Source organism: Ovis canadensis, chromosome 16, assembly GCF_042477335.2.
Source record: "Ovis canadensis isolate MfBH-ARS-UI-01 breed Bighorn chromosome 16, ARS-UI_OviCan_v2, whole genome shotgun sequence".
Classification (NCBI taxonomy): Eukaryota; Metazoa; Chordata; class Mammalia; order Artiodactyla; family Bovidae; genus Ovis; species Ovis canadensis.
In genome coordinates, this window is record NC_091260.1 from 27445041 (window position 1) to 27465549 (window position 20509).

The 20509-nt window shown below is 37.8% G+C and overlaps 1 protein-coding gene and 1 long non-coding RNA gene across 2 annotated transcripts in view; one reads left to right on the forward strand and one right to left on the reverse strand.

The window, feature by feature from the left end:
- The window catches only part of LOC138421876 (uncharacterized), a 114185-nt gene extending 111342 nt beyond the window's left edge, over nt 1-2843 (forward strand). The window contains exons 6-7 of the long non-coding RNA XR_011249662.1: nt 2188-2232; nt 2715-2843. This is a non-coding gene — a long non-coding RNA (uncharacterized lncRNA). The remainder of the gene's footprint in view (nt 1-2187; nt 2233-2714) is intronic.
- Nucleotides 1-20509, reverse strand: part of CWC27 (CWC27 spliceosome associated cyclophilin) — a 255917-nt gene that overhangs the window by 7763 nt on the left and 227645 nt on the right. The window lies entirely within an intron of this gene.

The following is a 20509-nucleotide window of genomic DNA, read 5'->3' on the forward strand; positions in this document are numbered from 1 at the left end:
ATCACTCCAGAACAACTGCACTGACCATCTAAGACCATTTTGTATACTGATAAAACTGCATACCCATTAAACTGTTAGATGCTTGTGACAGTAAATTCATTACGTGCCATTAATACGCTCTGTCAGAGACGAGGAGATTGTACTCATTACCAAGTGTAAATGATTTTTAGCCAGTTTTAAAATCTTTTTTCTAAACAGCATTTGAGATGTGAATTTTTAAGGATAAACCTATGCTGCAAGATATATTCAGCTTTTTTGGTGGTTTTTAAGGGTCTACATTTTAAAAATATCTTTTTAAAATAAAAACTTTGAATGTGAAAGCTTTTAAGCTAAACTGCTTTATTGTATTAATAAAAAATAATATATAAATCTTCATAATTTTGAAATAAACCCACTTGGAAAAAATTTAAAAATAAAAGAAAAGGCAGCTATGAAGAGCCAAGAATGATAATATTTGCAGCTCCCAGGCTGGCCTTTAATGCCATTTAGAAAAGAGGTTCCAAAAACGTCTTGAACCATATGAGAGACTCTTTGGGAAAAGGCACTTCTCTGTGAGGTGAACATTTGCCTTTTTTTTCTTTTTTTTAAAGGGGGCAGTTAATTTTCACTGTTAAGTTTTTATGCCTTTATTGCCTTTTCTTACTGTTCTCTGAAATTAGTCCCAATTTCTCCATAATCATAAAATGAGGACCTCCATTCGGCTGGAGGTCCAAGAGGAGCAAGAGCCAAGGGCCCCGGCCTGACCCTGAGAGAGTGGATGTCTGCGGTGCCACAGCCCTGGCTGACCCTGTCGGGTGATGTCTGGCCGTCTCCTCTCAGCCATCCAAATTGCTAAGCAGTGCCTTGTGATTGATGATATCCAGGAGGTCTTTTCTGTTACATATATATTTTTCAAAAATTCAGATTTAGCCACGAAAACTGCCCTATTCCCACTATCTAAACAATGAAACCCAAATTTCTTATGTAGCCTCTATGACCCAGCTTTTGTTCCTCTCTCTAAGCTACTATGTCCTCTTCACATCTTATGCTCCAGACATCCCGAATTACTCGCTGTTCCTCTGCAGAACCTGCTCTCCTGCCTCCTTGCCACCTCTGTATGGTGATATACTTCTCTCCCTGCTTCAATTGAGGTATCATCCCTCTGAGAATCAGTCCATGATTCCTCTCCTGCTCTTTTTCAGGAAGGTTAAGGTCCTCTTACGAACCTATTTTTAGTTCAGCCTCCCTCACGAGACTGAAGATAGCTGTTTTATGGACTTCTGTACCATCACAGTCACCAAGGCTTCACAAGAAGGATGCCCTCAATAAATGCTAAATAAACACATGTTTCTGGATAGCTAGTAACCTCTAAAAACCTGGCTTTATTCACCTTTTTCCTTGAGTATTAAAAGGAAATTCCAAATTTTTTTAGCAACTACAGTTGACCCTTGAACAGCACAGGTTTGAAATGCACAGTCCACTTATATGCAGATTTTTTGAAGATTCTTTAGCACTATCTGATCTGTAGTTGGCTGACTGTGCAGACGTGGAGCCACTTATTTAGAGGAACCAGGTATGTGGAGGGCCAACCATAAATTATAAGTGGATTTTCAACTGCACGAAGTGAGGGTGCCTTAAACCTGCACATTGCTCAAGTGTTAACTGAATGTTTGTAAGTCTTTCACTTTTCCAGAGTAAGTAACAATTTCAGAAGGATAGGTATTAACTCTTCTTTAAATGTTTGATGGAATTCACCTGTGAAGCCATCTGGTCCTGGACTTTCATTGGGAGTTTTAAAACCACAGATTCAATTTCAGTACTTGTAATTTGGTCTGTTCATATTCTATTTCTTCCTGGTTTAATCTTGGGAGATTGTGCCTTTCTAAGAATTTGCCCATTTCGTCTAGATTGTCTATTTTATTGGCATATAGTTGGTTGTAGCAGTCATTTATGGTCCTTTGTATTACTTTGGTGGTGGTTATAATTTTTTTTCATTTCTAGTTTTGTTCATATGGTCCCTCTCCCTTTTTTTCTTGATGAGTCCGGCTAAAGCTTTATCAATTTTATCTTTTCAAAGAACTGGTTTTTAGTTTTGTAAATCCTTTCTATGTTTTTTTTTAAGTTTCTACTTATTTCTGCTCTGCTCTTTATGATGTATTTCCTTCTACTAACTTTGGGTTCCATTTGTTCTTTTTCTCCTTGCTTTAGGTGTAAGCTTAGGCTGGTTGGTCGGGATTTCTTTTGGTTCCTAAGGTAAGCTTGTGTTGCTATTAACCTTACTCTTACAACTGCTTTGCTGCATCCCATAGGTTTTGGATCATCATGTTTTCCTTTTCATTTGTCTCCGGGTATTTTTTGATTTCCTCTTTGATTTCTTCAATGATCCATTGGTTGTTTAATAGGATATTGCTTAGCTTCTATGTTTGCATTTTTTTTTTGCAGTTATTCCCTTATATAGTCGATTTCTAATCTCATAGCGTTGTAGTCAGAAAAGCTGCTTTATGATTCCAAGTTTCTTAAATTTTGACAATTTCCAGGGATACTGGTTGGATGTTTTGTGGGATGCCCCATCACTGAAATTTGTCTGATTCGTCTCATGATAAGACTGGGCTTTGAGTTACTGGGATAAAGACCAAGATGTAAAGTGCAATTACTGATTGCTTAGGACTGCTGGTAGATAGCTTTAGATTTTCTAGATCTGCAAGTAACTTGTTTTCCCCCATTTCGTTTTATAGATAAGCAACTGAAGAAAAGCTATTGAGATTATTTACCAACCTGAAGCCTGATTTCCAGTTCATGCCTAGAAATCTGTCTCATTATGTCCAATACTTTTACAGGTACTTTTGCTTCTATAAAAAAATAAAGACTTAAATCACTTGTTGAGGATTTAGGTAACTATGCTAACACACATTTGTTACTTATTACAACTTTAAGAAAGTACAAGTAGTATAAAAATTGCAAACTTTTAGATTTGTATCAAATGAATCGAAACTAGTTATATAAGGAATAATGAAATTATCAACCACAGATATCACAAATCTTTTTTCTTTGAGTCTCAATTCATTTTGGACACTCACTCCTTGGTGTGGACTGCATATAGTGAATTTGCTTCCAAAGGATTCAACATGGAAAGCAGGAAAAAAAAATTAACTTTACAGTGAAGAAATCTGACACGACTTTGTGACCCCATGGACTGCAGCAGGCCAGGCTTCCCTGTCCATCACCAACTCCTGGAGCTTTCTCAAACTCATGTCTATCAAGTCAGTGATGCCATCCAAGCATCTCATCGTCTGTCGTCCCCTTCTCCTCCTGCCTTCAATCAGGGTCTTTTCCAGTGAGTCATTTCTTCCCATCAGGTGGCCAAAGTATTGGAGTTTCAGCTTCAGCATCAGTCTTTCCAATGAATATTCAGGACTGATTTCCTTTAAGATTGACAGGTTGGAGCTCCTTGCAGTCCAAGGGACTCTCAAGAGTCTTCTCCAACACCACAGTTCAAAAGCATCAATTCTTCGGCACTCAGCTTTCTTTATAGTCCAGCTCTCACATCCCTACATGCTGCTGCTGCTGCTAAATCACTTCAGTCATGTCCGACTCTGTGCGACCCCATTGATGGCATGACTACTGGAAAAACCATAGCTTTGACTAGACGGACCTTTGTTGGCCAAGACCAAGATGTAAAGTGCAATTATCATTACATCATATCAAGGGTACATACGATCAACATGATTTCTAGAATAAATTTAAAAACATTAATTGGATAATACTGATTAGATGATTTAATTTCTGCATTTTTAACTCCAAAATGTAATATTAAAGTTAAAACCTTATGAATTTTTTTATTTTTAGGATTTAGCGCCATTGCTAGTTACAAACAACTTATGGCTCTTGTTTTCACAAATGTTCAAAGCTTCTGTAGGGATTAAGAAGTTAAAGGGTTAAAAAGTACCAGTTTTTAAAGTATCGTTTTTCAATATGAAGTATATAGAGATCATAGTAATTCATAGGAAGAGAGAGACAAAACATAAATGAGTCCAGAGACCAAAGTATGTATGTTTAAAAAGAATTCCTGGAAAATGAGGTCACTAGCATTCTTTATGAACAGCAAAGCAGGATGGCACAAGACAGATGACTGAGAAACAGAAAGACTAAAAAAGCAAGAAAACAAGAAGGGAAAAAATGTAAGAAAACTCAGAGAGGGAGAGAGAAACAGTGACTAAAGGAAGCATAGAAAAATGCAGATAGGAATGTCCAAAACTCAAAGAGTTTTGGAAATTGACCTAGGAGGAAAAATAGGAATAAGCAAAGTACAGGAAACTAGAACACTAGGTAAACCAAGCAAAGAGGAAGATAGACGCTGGCCTTTGAAAAAGAAAACACAGATGAAAGCCAGTGCGTTTTCTTTTTCTGTTCATTGTTCACATGGGAAAACTTCCTTTGTTCTGAGTTTTGAATGAATATTAGTATTTCTCCTTTAGTTTAGAATTTTGAAAAGCTGACTTAAAAAATATATTTTGTTTCCTTTAGTTGAAAAAGAGAAATTCCACAATATTATACAGTGCCTCTAATAAATGCTGCATATTGTTGAGGCAAATATAAAATATGTAACTTTAAAAAATATATTTAGTGACATGGGAATGCAGTTTCTTGGCTTTCTGGCCTATCTAGCATGCTTCACACTCAACAGGACACAGGTGGAAAGATTTAAGAGGCTTTCTAGAATAAATCTGTAATATGTATTTTTACACTTGCCATGAGATTTAACTAACTGCTCAGGCAGTAACTTTAAAAAAAATATTTAATTGTAAGGTAATTGCTTTACAATATTGTGTTGGCTTCTGCCACACATCAACACGAAACAGCCACAGGTATACACATGTCCCCTTCCTCTTGAACCTCCTTCCCACTCCATTCCACGCCTCTAGGTTGTCACAGCATCGGATCTGAGCTTCAGCATCACAGAGCAAATTTCCACTGGCTATTTTTATCTGTGCATGTGTAATGCATATGTTTTACTGCTACTTTCTTAGTTCTTCTCACCTTCTCCTTCCCTGCCCTGCATCCACAAATCTGTTGTCTACTGTCTTGGTCTCCAGGGCTGCCCTGCAGATAGGTTCATCGGCACCGTCTTTCTAGATTCCATAATGTGTGCATATTCAGTTTTGCCTGACTCTTAGTGACCCTTTGGACTATAGCCTCTCAAGTTCCTCTGTCCATGGGATTTTCCAGGCAAGAATATTGGAGTGGGTTACCATTTCCTTCTCCAGGGGATCTTCCTGACCCAGGGATTGAATCTGTGTCTTTTATGTCTCCTGCACTGCAGGAGGATTCTTTACCTGCTGAGCCATTCCATACATATATATATGTGTTAACATTTTGATGTCTGTCTCTTTCTGACTTACTTCACTATGTATAATAGGATCTACGTTTATCCACCTCATCAGAACTGACTCAAATGCATTCCTTTTTATGGCTGAGTAATATTCCATTATGTATATGTACCACAACTTCTTTATCCATTCCTCTGTCGACAGATATCCAGGCTGCTTCCGAGCACTGCTGTGAGTAGTGCTGCAGTGAACGCTGGGGTATAGGTCCCTTTTTCAATCATGGTTTCCTCAGGGTGTATGCCCAGTAGTGGGGCTGCTGGATCATATGGTAGTTCCATTCCTAGCTTTTAAAGGAGTCTCCACACTGTTCTCCACAGTGGCTGGATCAATTTGCATTCCCACCAACAGTGCAAAAGGGTTCCCTTTTCTCCACACCCTATTCAGCATTTATAGATTTTTTGATGATGGCCATTCTGACTGGTATGAGGTGACACCTCACTGTAGTTTTGATTTGCATTTTTCTGATAAAGAGTGATGTTGAGCATCTTTTCATGTGTTTTATTAGCCATCTGTATGCCTTCTTTGGAGAAATATCTATTTAGGTCTTCTGCCCACTTTTTAAATTGGGTTTTCTGGTATTGAGCTGATTGAGATGCTTGTATATTTTGGAGAATAAACCTTTGTCAGTTGTTTCATTTTCAATTGTTTTCTCCCATTATGAGGGTTGTCTTTTAATCTTGTTTATTGTTTCCTTTGCTGTGCAAAAGCTTTTAAGTTTAATTAGGTCCCATTTGATTATTTTTGTGGGGTTTTTTTTCCCATTACTCTAGGAAATGGGTCACAGAGGATCTTGTTGTGATATATATTGAAGAGTGTACTGCCTATATTTTCCTCTAAGTTTCTGGCCTTACATTTAAGTCTTTAATTCATTTTGAGCTTATTTTGTGTGTGGTATTAGGAAGTGTTCTAGCTTCATTCTTTTGCACGTAGCTGTCCAGTTTTCTCAGCACCATTTATTGAAGAGGCCGTCTTTTTGCCATTGTATATTCTTGCCTTTGTCAAAGATAAGGTACCTATAGGTGTGTGGGTTTATCTCTGGGCTTTCTAACTTGTTCCACTGGTCTATATTTCTGTTTGTACTACTACCATACTGCACTGTCCTGATGACTTTAGCTCTGTAGTATAGTCTGAAGTCAGGAAGGTTGATTCTTCCATTTTTCTTTCTCAAGATTGCTTTGGCTATCTGGGGTCTTCTGTGTTTCCAGATAAACTGTAAAAGTTTTTGTTCTAGTTTTAAAATGTCATTGGTAGTTTGATAGAGATTGCACTGAATTTGTAGATTACTTTGGGTAGTACAGCCATTTTCACAATATTGATTCTTCTAAGCCAAGAATATAGTATATCTCTCCATCTGTTTGTGTCATCTTGCCAGTAACTTTTAATATATGGTCTGTGAACTAATAAAACATAGGGAAGATGGAGTTTCCAATCAAAAGGCCTGGTGAGCAGCTGGGATTTGTTTTGTGTCAAAACAAATCCACGAACAAAGCAAACTTCTCTAATGTGATAGAAATTTATTTCAGAGCAGACAAGAAAGCAGAGTAAATACAGAAGAGTCTTCTTCATCCTGAAGAAAAGGGCAGAAAAAGAGGTAACTTCAGGGATTGGACAGAAGGCTTACTACAATTTGAGTAATCACCTTTCCAGGGTCAGCAGGTCTGACAAAGAGTTACTTATAAAGAACCATGTTGGTCTTCAGCAGCATTATGTATAGTCTTGTATAAAATGAACACTAAATAGGGAACCTGGTCTATAATCATATTCCTTCTCCCTTCATTTTCTTACTGCCTTAGAACTTGGCTAAGAGGGAGAAATGGAAGGAAAACATTCACATTACACTGAGCCTATAACTGTATAATCTCCAAAGTAATGATATTCTGCTTCCTATTTAAATTGTATTTACCAGTGAAACCCCACCCCCTAATTTCTTTCCAGCACTGGCATCAAGGGGAAAACCCCCCAACATTTCATTTATGAGGTAGTATGGTTTTTCCAGTGGTCATGTATGGATGTGAGAGTTGGGCTATGAAGAAAGCTGAGCACCGAAGAATTGATGCTTTTGAACTGTGGTGTTGGAGAAGACTCTTGAGAGTCCCTTGGACTTCAAGGAAATCCAACCAGTCCATCCTGAAGGAGATCAACCCTGGGATTTCTTTGGAAGGAATGATGCTAAAGCTGAAACTCCAGTACTTTGGCCACCTCATGTGAAGAGTTGACACACTGGAAAAGACTCTGGTGCTGGGAGGGATTGGAGGCAGAAGAAGGGGATGACCGAGGATGAGATGGCTGGATGGCATCACTGACTCGATGGACGCGAGTCTGAGTGAACTCTGGAAGTTGGTGATGGACAGGGAAGCCTGGCGTGCTGCGATTCATGGGGTCGCAAAGAGTCGGACACGACTGAGCGACTGAACTGAACTGAACTGTTTACCATAAAAATATCAGATCTCAATTTTTTCTCAGAATATCAAGAATTACAATAAAAACTAAACACTGTAACTTGTGGGCTAATGAGGGAAAGGTCACAAAAACTGTCAAATATTATAGAAATGCTATAAATTCCAATCATCATCTCAATATACTGACAGTAGTCAAATATAGACAAATTAATTCTTAAAAATATCAGGGACAACACTGAATGAGAATAAAATACTTTCTGGAGCACTGATTGTTTCAGACACCATGTTAAATCCTTCAAAACCAGTATTCCACTTAATCCACGGATATACCTATCAGGAACACTGATAGGTATACCTATCAGGAAGGTACTCTTATTATATCCAATTTACACTTTAAGGAACAGGCTAAGAAAGGATATATAATTTGTCCAAGATCACACAGCTAGTCAAGTTCCAAAATAGCATTCAAAATCAGGTCTAACTTCAAACTCCATAATCAACCACTCTATTTACATTTTTAAGAAAAATTACAAAAAAAAAAAAAGAAAGAAAAATTACAAATAAATCACAGGTACTTCTTGTTCAAGTTAAACAACATTTTGAGTAACTTTCTGAATTATAATTCTTCAAATAATATAGGGATTATAATAGTAGGGCCATGAATTTAACATTTTCTATGATCTAAAGATGGTCAGACAATTTTTGATCAAGAATTAAAGTCCTGAAGTCACTTGTCTGACCTAGTTACTACAGTTTGAAACAATACTGCCTTATTAGAAATACAAAAATATGCACTGTTGAAATACAAAATCACAAACAAGGTAATGTTTTTGAAAACAAACAGAATCAAATCACTGAGTCAAACATGATTGGCTATTTCTGAAATCTACCACTTCCTAGCTATGAGATCTTGACCAAAATTATGTGACCTTTCTGTGCCTCAGATTCTTCCCATAGAATCTGGGCCTAAGAACAATATCAAAAAAGATAGGTGTTTTGAAAATGTTCAGTAAAAATTAACTTCTTACTATGGTTTACTTCTACTTAGAAAAATAGCTCAAGCCCACTGTTTTATTTATCATAGTCAAGTGAACTATCTGAACACAAAGAACAGAACATTATTATTATATGTAACTTGATTATCCACTAGTGCCAGAGAAGAAAAAGGGTATTAATAATCCAAAATGTCAGGTGGTAGAAAGATTATTAATGAATGTCTTTGGAAGTTGGTTCTGTGACTTGCATTTATACATGGCCACCCTAGATGTCCTTGGAATTCACATCTTATAAAATATAAGTGAGCTATTGTCTACCCTACGGCTTTGTTGATCCTTTGTGCTTGTTCAGTAACAGGGAGATGGAAAAATTCTGATCAACCTTCTCATAAAAACTTTTATATACCTATAATAGAAAATGGCAATCAAATATCCTAGATTTTGTTCTTTTTATTCCTCGCACTACTTATTTTCCACATGTAGTCTTTTCCATTACTTTGAAGGAAGGGGGTTTGCCTAGGATTGATTACTTCCTTCTTGGCTCTAGGGGCACAATTCAGGTAGTGGCCACCTGTTAAATAATGAGGGCTTTTTACTGATTTCATGGTCAACTGTCTTAAGGTTTCTCCAGGTGTGGTTAACTAAAAGAAAATAAGAATGTAGCACACTAACCAGTTGTTTAAGCATTTACAGTAAAAATAAAAATGTTGAACAATAAAGTCCAACTTGCTTACCAAATATTAAATAGTATTACACTGCTATGGTATTGAGGTACTGACACAGGAATAGATAGAAAAATCCATGTAAAATAATGAAGCTGATCCAAAAATGTATGCAAGACCTATTCCATCATAAAGGGCATGCTTAATATTGGTGGGGAAACACAGGACTATTCAATTGCGGTGATTAGTAATTTAGGGAAAAAAAGTTGTAACATTAACCTAATATAATATACCAAAAGAATTCCACATGGATTAAAGATGTAAAATTAAAAATAAAACCATAAAATTACTCGAGAAAGATACAACTAGGTATTTATAATCCTGGGATTTTTAAAGGCCTAAAGATGAAACTGGGCAGAAAACATGGAGAAAAAGATTAGCAGATCTGGCAATGCAAAGTTAAAACTCTTTTCAAAACAAAAAAAAACCTCTATAAACAAACTATAAAGCAATGACAAACTGGTAAAAATATTTAAAGCAAATAATATCATTCTTAATATTTAAGAGCTTTTTTAAAACAATAAGAAATGTATAATCATCTTAGAGTATACAACTAACCATCACCAAAACAATAATGAAATATAAATGGGCTAGTTAACATATTTAACAAGTTCACTTTGCCAGTAAACAAAGAAACAGAAAATAATGCAGAGTAGAAACTGGCAAAGACTACTGTATCTGTATCCTGGGATATACTACAGCACATACATTAATAATACCTAGAGGATGGAGAATCCAGTAACTTCATATATTGCTGTACAGGTATAGATGACTCATTTTGCTGGAATTCAATCTAGCAAAAGTGTCATCAAAGGCATACCTGAGCTGACAGAAATCAGAGAGTGGCTGGGTGAGGTGGCTGGCTGAAAAGGGGCATGAGGAAACTTTCTGGGGTATTATAAGTGTTCTCGATCTTGTTCTGGTGGTGTTTATAATGGCTATATATAATTATTAAAATTCTAAAAATGAACAATAAGAACTGTTAATTTTTTTATCTGTAAAATATACCTCAATTAAAGTAAAAAAATGCATACCTGGCTCAGCAGTTTAAATTCCTTTAGTCTAAGAAATAACAGTGGATACACAAAATATTTAACTACTGGATTATTCACTGATGAAAGGCTTATAATAAAAAGGTGAGTGTTCTTAGTCTAGACAAAAGCATAGTGATGATTACCTGTGGGATATAAGATCAAAATGATTTTTCCTTTTCTTTTTCAATGTTTTATAATTCAGTGTCCATGGGGTCACAAAGACTCAGACATGACTGAGATCAACTGAACAACAAACAACAAAACTCTTATGAAAGAAAATGACACATTGTTTAAAACTGCTTTTAGAGAAATACAAACAAGACTATGTACATTTTATGTACAGTCTTTCCTTAAATTTTGCCTGGAATCTTACTACTTGGGTTTTTCTATCTTGCTTTAAGTGTCATGTAACTTCAGATATGGTTTGCTGAGAATTTCTTGGTTGCCTGTGTATGATGGCAACTTCCAGTTTCTCATTTTGTACTGGCTTTATTGCTGTTTGAAACTACCATTGAGAAATGACTTTTTAACTACACTGTGCTAATCCTAAGGACCTTTGCTTGCTCCTTAAACTAAAAAAAAAAAATTTTATTTATTTATTTGGCTAAACTGGGTCTTAGTTGCAGCATGTGGGATCTAGTTCCCTAACCAGTGACTGAACTGGTCCAGAAGTTCTGGAACCGCTGGAACTGGTCCAGAAGACCAGGGCCCCTTGCCCTCTGAGCTTTGGAGTCCTAGCTGCTGGATCACCAGTTCAGTTCAGTTCAGTCAGTTCAGTCGCTCAGTCGTGTCCGACTCTTTGCGACCCCATGAATCGCAGCACGCCAGGCCTCCCTGTCCATCACCAACTCCCGAGTTCACTCACACTCCCATCCATCGAGTCAGTGATGCCATCCAGCCATCTCATCCTCGGTCATCCCCTTCTCCTCCTGCCCCCAATCCCTCCCAGCATCAGAGTCTTTTCCAATGAGTCAACTCTTCGCATGAGGTGGCCAAAGTACTGGAGTTTCAGGGAAGTTCCTTAAACTTACTTTTTAATAGAAGTAGACTTCTTATGCCTATATAGTTTTCTCTGTTCCAAAATGCTGTCACTTGTTGGCGGGGGGAGATTCTGGAGAGAGTCTACAATTTATGACTGTGTATTCCCACTCTCCTCCTCTTTTTCTATGAATGCTCTATTTGTATTAGCTGAACTCTGCCCACTTAAGCATTTTATAATCTTGATTCAGCTAAAGAACCTGCTTGACTATACTTATCCCCTTTTCTCAACAGATTTTAAAATAGAATCACTGAGCACTACTAGCCAATTTAATGACTATGTCTACATTCCTTCCAGGTCACAGATAACATAAGTAAATGAACATTTGCCTTTTCTTTATATGTTATTTTTTCTTTGAGGTTATTACAGTGAGAGGACTGTATAACTAACATTTTGCTAGTTTATTTAGTTTGTGTTGTCTGGGTAATTTGGCAGGCTTTATCAATACTACCCTGGTACCATGCACCCTCCTTCTCTCACACCTAACATTTCCTGAGCATTTCCTAAGAGTCAAGCACTCTGTTGACTACTTTACATTAATTAGCTCATTTAACTCTAATAATAACTCTGAGGTATGTATTGTCATCTCTATTTTACAAGTGAAGAAATTGAGGCTTGCAAGAGAGGCTGCTTGCTGCAGTCATTGTGAGAGAAGGGATATTGAACCAGGTGCTATAACTTAATAGCTCACTGTGTTATTAGGAAATGATTCAATATATGGCATTTCAGAGAGTCTCCATGAATGTATTTTTTTTAAAGGAACATGGAAAGTATTCCAAAGATGAGAATGGGTGATATACTCTGTAACCAGCTTCAGAAGACAGATATTATTATTTGGAATCAAAAGTATCTGAAAGTCCTACTCATCCTACTAATTATTAGGATTTCTTCTCATCCTGCAGATTATTACTTCATGTTCAAATGACTGTTGATAGGAGCTGGTGTTCTGGAGGCGGGATGGGCTCTTAAGTGTGACTGACAGCTTCACTATTTATTACTGTGTGATCTTGGACAAATGATCTGTTTGAGCCTCAGTTTTTTCATTTATAGGATGAAAGTAATACTAACTATCTGATAAGAGTTAGAAATAAACCCACCACAGTTGGTCTCTAACCCTCTTGGGTGCCTGAAATGTAGCACATGTAAGTATTTGCTTTAAGAATGAACTGGTGGGATCCAGAGCCCCCTTCATCCCCTGCTCCCAGGGTTATGTGTGTGTGCTCACTCCAGGGCATCTTCCCAACCCAGGGATTGAGCCTGCATCTCTCGCATCTCCTGCACTGGCAGGTGGGTTCTTTTTTTTTTTTTTACCACTATGCCACATGGGAAGTCCACTATCAGCAGAACAGCAAAAACAAAAAAGCATAAAAAGGATGTACACTTACTTTAAAGTCAAGTATAAGCGACTCTGATTGTCAGATATTTTGTGTAATCTTACTGCTTAATCTAAATAACTGATAATTGGCTAAAAGCATACTTAACCAGTGGTTTTAAAAGAAATGATGAGATTTCACATTAAAGTAACCCTGAAGATATACCAAAACAGAAAGTCTATGAAAACATAAACACTCCACAAGCAAAAAACAAACAAAAAAAAAAAGCAAAAAAAACCCCAAAACTGAATCTAGACAGACTTACATCCTTCACAAAAATTAACTCAAAATGTAAAATGCAAAAGTATAAAATGCCTAGGAGATAACATAGGAGAAAACCTACATGACATTGGATATTTTAGATACAGTATCAAAGGCGTGATCTAGGAAAAAATAATGTATAAGCTAGACTTCATTAAAATTAAAACACTTCTGTGAAAAACAATGTCAAGTGAATGAGAAGACAAGCTACAAACTAGGAGAAAATATTTGTCCAAGATATATCTGATCGAGAACTGTTACTCAAAATATACAAAGAACTCATAAAATTCAACAATTACAAAATTTTAAACTTTTTGCTAATTAAAAAGTGAGCAAAAAACCTTAGTATACACCTTATCAAAGTAGATATATAGAAGGCAAATAGCACGCGAGAAGATGATCAACATCACAGGTCATTGAGAAAGGTAAAAAGAAAGTGAAAGTGCTAGTTGCTCAGTTGGGCCCAACTCTTTGCGACCCCATGGACTGCAGCCTGCCAGGCTCTTCTGTCCATGGAATTGTCCAGGCAAGAACAGTGGAGTGGGTAGCCATTCCCTTCTTCATGGGATCTTCCCAACGCAGAGATTGAACCCAGGTCTCCTGCATTTCAGGTGGATTCTTTACCAGCTGAGCCACCAGGGAAGCTCAGGTGATCAACATCACAGGTCATTAGGGGACTGCAAATTAATGCAACAACTGGGTACTACTCCACAGCTCAGTCAGTAAAAAGAATCCCTGCAATGCAGGAGACCTGGGTTTGATTCCTGGGTTAGGAAGATCCTCTGGAAAAGGAAATAGCTACTCACTTCCGTATTCTTGCCTGGGAAATCCCATGGACAGAGGAGCCTGGTAGGCTACAGTCCATGGGGTCACAAGGGTCAACACGACTTAGCAACTAAACCACCACCACACTTATCACAATGGCCAAAATCCAAAACACAACACCGAACACTGCTGAAGACATAGAGCAGGGAATCCTATTCATTACTGGTGGGAATACAAAATGAAACAACCACTCTGGAAGATAGTTTGGCAATTTCTTACAAAAATAAATGTACTCTTACCATACAATACAGCAACCATGTTCCTTGGTATTTATCCAGAAACCTATGTCTACACAAAAACCTACACATAGAGGTTTATAGTACCTTTCATTGTAACTGTCAAAACCTGGAAATAACCAAGATATCCTTTAGTAGGTAAATGGATAAATAAACTATGATACATTTAGACAATGGAACATTATTCATTGTTAAAAAGAAACGAGCTATAGAAAAATATGAAAAGACATGGAGGAACTTTAAATATATACTGCTAAGTGAAAGGAAAACTAGACATCAAATTGCCACCATTCCCTGGATCATGGAGAAAGCAAGGGAATTCCAGAAAAACATCTACTTCTGTTTCATTGACTATGCTAAAGCCTTTGAATTTGTGGATCACAACAAACAGTGGAAAATTTGTAACAAGAGACGGGAGTACCAGGCCACCTTACCTGTCTCCTGAGAAACCTGTATGTGGGTCAAGAAGCAACAGTTAGAAGTGGATGTGGAATAACTGACTCGTTCCAAATTGGGAAAGGAGTATGGCAAGGCTGTATTTTGTCATCCTACTTATTTAAATACATGCACAGTACATTAGGCAAAATGCCAGGATGGATGAATTACAAGCTGGAATCAAGATTGCCAGGAGAAATACCAACAACTTCAGATATGCTGATGACACTCTAATGGCAGAGAGTGAAGAGGAACTAAAGAGCCTCTTGATGAAGATAAAAAAAGAGTGAAAAAGCTGACTTAAAAACTCAACATTCTCCATTGCTGCCCTGAAAATAAATTCATCAGTGCCATCTCTTCAGATTCCATATATATGTGTCTGTATATGATATTTATATTTCTCCTTCTGACTTACTTCAGATATACAGAACAGACCTGTGGGACACAGTGGGAGGAGAGGAGGGAGAAGGGGAGATGTATGGAGAGCGTAACATAGAAATTTACAATACCATATATAAAACAGATAGCCAACGGGAATTTGCTGTATGACTCAGGGAACTCAAACAGGGGCTCTGAAATAAGCTGAAGCATGGGCTGGGGAGGGAGATGTCCAGGAGGGAGGGGATATGGATGTACCTACGGCTGATTCTTGTAGGTATATGACAGAAAACCACAAAATTCTGTAAAGCAATTATCCTTCATTAAAAAAACTCAACTTCCAAAAAACTATGATCATGACATCTGGTCCCATCACTTCATGGCAAACAGAAGGGGAAAAAGTAGAAGCAGTGACAGATATTATTTTCCTGGGCTCCAAAATCACTGTGGATGGTGACTGCAACCACAAAATAAAAAATACTTGCTCCATCCTTATGGCAGAAAGCGAAGAGGAACTAAAGAGCCTCTTGATGAAAGCCAGACATCCTGGAGTCCAAAGTCAAGAGGGCCTTAGGAAGCATCACTACAAACAAAACTAGTGGAGGTGATGGAATTCCAGTTGAGCTATTTAAATCCTAAAAGATGATGCTGTGAAAGGGCTGCACTCAATATGCCAGCAAATTTAGAAAACTCGGCAGTGGCCACAGGACTGGAAAAGGTCAGTTTTCATTCCAATCCCAAAGAAGGGCAATGCTAAAGAATGCTCAAACTACCGCACAATTGCACTCATCTCACATGCTAGCAAAGTAATGCTCAAAATTCTCCAAGCCAGGCTTCAACAGGACGTGAACTGTTAACTTCCAGATATTCAAGTTGGATTTAGAAAAGGCAGAGGAACCAGCGATGAAATTGCCAACATCCGTTGGGTCACAAAAAAAGCAAGAGAGTCCTGAAAAAACATCTGCTTCATTTACTACTCTAAAGCTTTTGACTGTGTGGATCACAATAAACTGTGGAAAATTCTTAAAGAGATGGGAATACCAGACCACTTTACCTGCTTCCTGAGAAACCTGTATGCAAACTGATTATCTGAAGAGGCTTTACAAATAGCTGAAGAAAGAAGAGAAGTGAAAATCAAGAGGGAAAGGGAAAGGTACTAAACACAGAGTTCCAAAGAATAACAAGGAGACAAGAAGGCCTTCTTCAATGAACAGTGCTTAAAAATAGAGGAAAACAACAGAAGGGGAAAGACTAGATATCTCTTCAGGAAAACTGGAAATATCAAGGGAACATTTCACCTGAAGATGTGCACAATAAAGGACAGAAATGGTAGAGACCTAGTAGACGCAGAAGAGATCAAGAAGAGATGGAAAGTATACATGGAAGAACTGCACAAAAAAGATCTTAGTGAACTGGATAACTATGATGGTTTAGTCAGTCACCCAGAGCTAGACATTCTGGAGTGTGAAGTCAAGTGGGCCTTAGGAAGCACTGCTGTCAATAAAGCTAGTAGATGCGATGGAATTCCAGTGGAGCTATTCAAAAGCCTAAAGGATGATGCTATCAAAGTGTTGCACTCAATATTTCAGCAAATTTGGAAGACCCAGCAGTGGCCACAGGACTGGAAAAGGTCAATTCTCATCCCAATTTCCACGAAGGGTAGTACTAAAGAATGTTCAAACCGTCAGACAATTGCACTCATCTCCCATGTTAGCAAGATCATGCTTAAAATCTTGGTGAACCAAGAAATTCCAGACATCCAAGCTGGGTTTAGAAAAGGCAGAGGAACCAGAGATCAAATTGCCAACACTCGCTGGATCATAGAGAAAGCAAAGGAATTCCAGAAAAACATCTACCTCTGTTTCATTGACTACACTAAAGTCTTTGACTGTGTGGATCATAACAAACTGTGCAAAGCTCTCAGAGAGATGGGAATACCAAATCATCTTACCTGTCTCCTGAGAAACATGGATGGGTTGAGAAGCAACAGTTAGAACCCTGTATACAACAACTGATAAGTTCTGGATTGAGAAAGGCGTACAACAGGGCTGTCTGCCATCACCCTGTTTGTTTAACCTATACCCTGAGCACATCAAGAGAAATGCCGGCCTGGATGTGTTACAAGCTGGAATCAAGACAGGCTCGAGAAACTTCAACAACCTCAAGAATGCAGATGATACCACTCTAATGGCAGAAAGCAAAGAGGAGATAAAGAGCCTCTTGAGGGTGAAGGAGGAGAGTGAAACAGCCGGCTTAAAACTAAGTATGAAAAAACTAAGATCATGGCATCTGGCCCCATTACTTCATGGCAAACAGAAGGGGAAAAAGTGGAAGTAGTAACAGATTTCCTCTTCTTGGGCTCTAAAATCACTGTGGATGGCAACTGCAGCCATGAAGTCGGAAGATGATTGATTCTTGACAGGAAAACAATGACAAACCTAGACAGCATGTTGAAAAGCTGAGACATCACTTGGCTGACAAAGGTCCGTATAGTGAAGGCAATGGTTTTCCCAGTGGTCACATACGGTTGTTTGAGAGCTGGACCATAAAGAAGGCAGAGCACCAAAGAATTGATGCCTTTGAACAGTGGTGCTGGAGAAGACTCCCGAGAGTCCCTTGGACAGCAAGGATATCAAACCAGACAATCTTAAGGGAAATCAACCCTGAATACTCTTTGGAAGAACTGATGCTGAAGCTGAAGTTCCAGTATTTTGGTCATCTGAGAATAGCTGACTCACTGGAAAAGTCCCTGATGTTGGGAAAGATTAAGGGAAGAAGCAGGAGAGGGAGTCAGAGGATGAGACGGCTGGATGGCATCACTGATGCAACGGACATGAACTTGGACAAACTTCGGGAGATGGTGAGGGACAAGGAGGGCTGGTGTGCTGCAGTCCATGGGGTCGCACAGTTGGACATGACTGGGTGACTGAACAAGAACAACAGTACCAAGTCTAAGTCAACGCTGCTGGGCACATTTAATTCAGAAAGCCCCACTTTGGTACCACTTGAGAACAAGGATCACAAACCAGGATGTGGAGTAAAGCTTCCCAGGACCTACAGATTGGGTCATGCCCTCTGATAGATGAGGACCACTGTGACACACACAATGGCTAAAGGTGCTCTAATCCAGCAGTTCTCAAAATGCTGGGGGTCACTGTGCCTGCAATGTCAACATTATTTTCTGTGAATACTAAGACATTATATACCCTCATTATTCTCATCCTCTCATGAACGTGCAGAGAAAATTTTCAGAGAACACATGATGTATTAGATCAAAACAGAGTGAAATGCAGATATGAGAACCAGCTCTTCCTGTTATGCTGGACATAAGAGATATGAAAAAATGTAAATAAATACCACTCTTTTCAGTTTTTTTGCTGCTGAGAATATAATTATTTTCTGCTTTGAAAATATAATTATTCTTCATAAAAGTACATTACTTATGTTAAATGTAATCGGTTCATTATTGTTATTTTGAAGTGATTTAAAATTTCTAGTATTAATTCCTAATAAGGTAAATATCAATAAATATATTTCACATAAACAAATGCTCTTTGGGGTTCTCAAAAATTTTTAAGAGTATAAAAGTGGCCCAGAGACCAATATTTTGAGACCTGCAGTTCTACTTATCACTAAAGGGTAAAGATCTCTTAGTTTGCTGACAAAGGTCCTATAGTCAAGGCTATGGTTTTTCCAGTGGTCATGTATGGATGTGAAAGTTGTACCCTAAAGAAAGCTGAGCACTAAAGAATTGATGCATTTGAACTGTGGTGTTGGAGAAAACTCTTAAGAGACCCTAGGACTTCATGGAGATCAAACCAGTCAATCCTAAAGGAAAACAGTCTTGAACATTCACTGGAAAAACTGATGCTGAAGCTCCAATACTTTGGCCACCTGATGTGAAGAACTGACTCCTTAGAAAAAGCCCTGATGCTGGGAAAGATTGAAGGCAGGAAGAGGAGGGGGCAAGAGAAGATGAGATGGTTGGATGATATCACCGACTGGATGGACATGAGTTTGAGCAAGCTCTGGGAGTTGGCGATGGATGGGGAAGCCTGGCATGTGGCAGTCCATGGGGTCGCAAAGAGTCGTACACGACTGAGTGACTGAACTGAACTAACACCAACTTATTACCCTTGCCTGGCAATGTGCTGCTTGAATGAAGTAGGGAATATAATTAAAATATTCATTTGTTGTCACAGCACCTTTCGTTCAATACATGACCACATCATCCACAGTATGTATGACATTTGTAATTATAGTATTACATATAAAAGGTGTTTATAGCTTTGCTAGCACAAGGAATGAAATGAGACTATATCCTTTAATGGTATCTTATAGTGAGGTCTAAACTGGTCCAACAGTTTGTAATCTTTTTTTAACATCTACATTATTAAATTTTCACTGTGTTGGATACTCAAGACAACTGGTACTTGTTGCTTCTATGCTATGCTAACTTGGTTCTCAGAACTCTAATCTTTAGCAGAAACAAACTGTCTGGCTGATAGACAAAACTGATTTTTAATGCAAGCCAAAGTGTAATAATAAAATGGGAAAAACATTCTAGATCCTAAAGTTCTAACACAAAGGATTATCTTGAAGACTTTTTCAGAACCAAGAACAAGGATACTTAGAGCTGACAATCTTGAGGAGCTATGTTGAAATATGTACCAGTTATTGATAGATTAAAAACAGGAGCAAACCAGACTGGGTATTTTTTTAAAAGTTTACAAGGGAAAAGCATTTCTTCTGAAATGTTATACTCTTGCACTAAGCGTTGCAAAGTACCATAATTAATTCTTACGATTCTAACAGTCCTAAAAGCAAGTCATAAAAAAGATATTTACTTGGGAGTATAAATTGGAATGACATTTTGCTAGGGCCACTTGAAAATATTTAGCAGAGTCTAACATGCATACCCACTGACTAAGCAATTCCAGTTTTAGAAATTTATCCTGAGAAAACTGGCAGTGACACAGATATAAGGATGCTCATTACAGTGCTGTGTATAATAATAAAAACTGGAAAGAGCCTGAACATCCAACAACAAGGAATTGACTGAGTAAAACATGGTTCAGCATATAAGGGAATACTTTATGGCCACAATACAGAATACAAACAGAATATCATAAAATTATATATCACAAGGGAAAGTATTTATTATACATAGCTGAGGGAAAAAAGCAAATTATAAGACTGTAGCATTATATAATCTCATTTCTGCTTAAAATATGCGTAAGTATGTAGAAGGGCATATATATATGCATAAATTAATACCACATTGTTGAGTTTGGGATCACAGGTGATTTACTTTACCTCTTTTGAGGAATCTATACTCTGGTTTTTCTACAGTGAATATCTTTTCCTTATATAATAAAATCTTTACTTGAGGTGGTGATGGTGATATAGTTGCTAAGTCGTATCCAACTCTTGTGACCCCGTGGAC